Source organism: Pteropus vampyrus, unplaced genomic scaffold (genome assembly GCF_000151845.1).
Source record: "Pteropus vampyrus isolate Shadow unplaced genomic scaffold, Pvam_2.0 Scaffold26, whole genome shotgun sequence".
Taxonomy (NCBI): domain Eukaryota; kingdom Metazoa; phylum Chordata; class Mammalia; order Chiroptera; family Pteropodidae; genus Pteropus; species Pteropus vampyrus.
The window spans coordinates 4600724-4601149 of NW_011888807.1; positions in this window are offsets into that span (position 1 = coordinate 4600724).

The window sequence follows — 426 nt, forward strand, 5'->3', positions numbered from 1 at the left end:
CTAGAAGCTTGCATTACAAAGACTTTCAAAGAGTCTTTTAAAAAATAATACTCTTGATGTTGAAATGTTCAATTTCTAATGCCTGAGCTTTGTGTAATTAAAGATTCCCTATGTGAGTCATTTATTTTGTGTCTAAGGAAGCCAATGATAACTAAATAATGACATGGAGATTAACAGTGTAGTGTATTTTGACATGTGCATATTTTTAATTGAATGTTCAAGGTTGTATGAATTGCTAATTTAACTAATGTTTTACACAATTGTGAGAGACACTAAATATGCAAATAGATAAACAATATTTATTAAAATGCATACTAATATTCTTAGGTCACGACTTTTCCCGTGAAAATGCACCTTCAAACATATGAAGAAATATGAGAAAATGAGTCAATATTTAAAACATTTTAAAGCATCTTATATGGAATG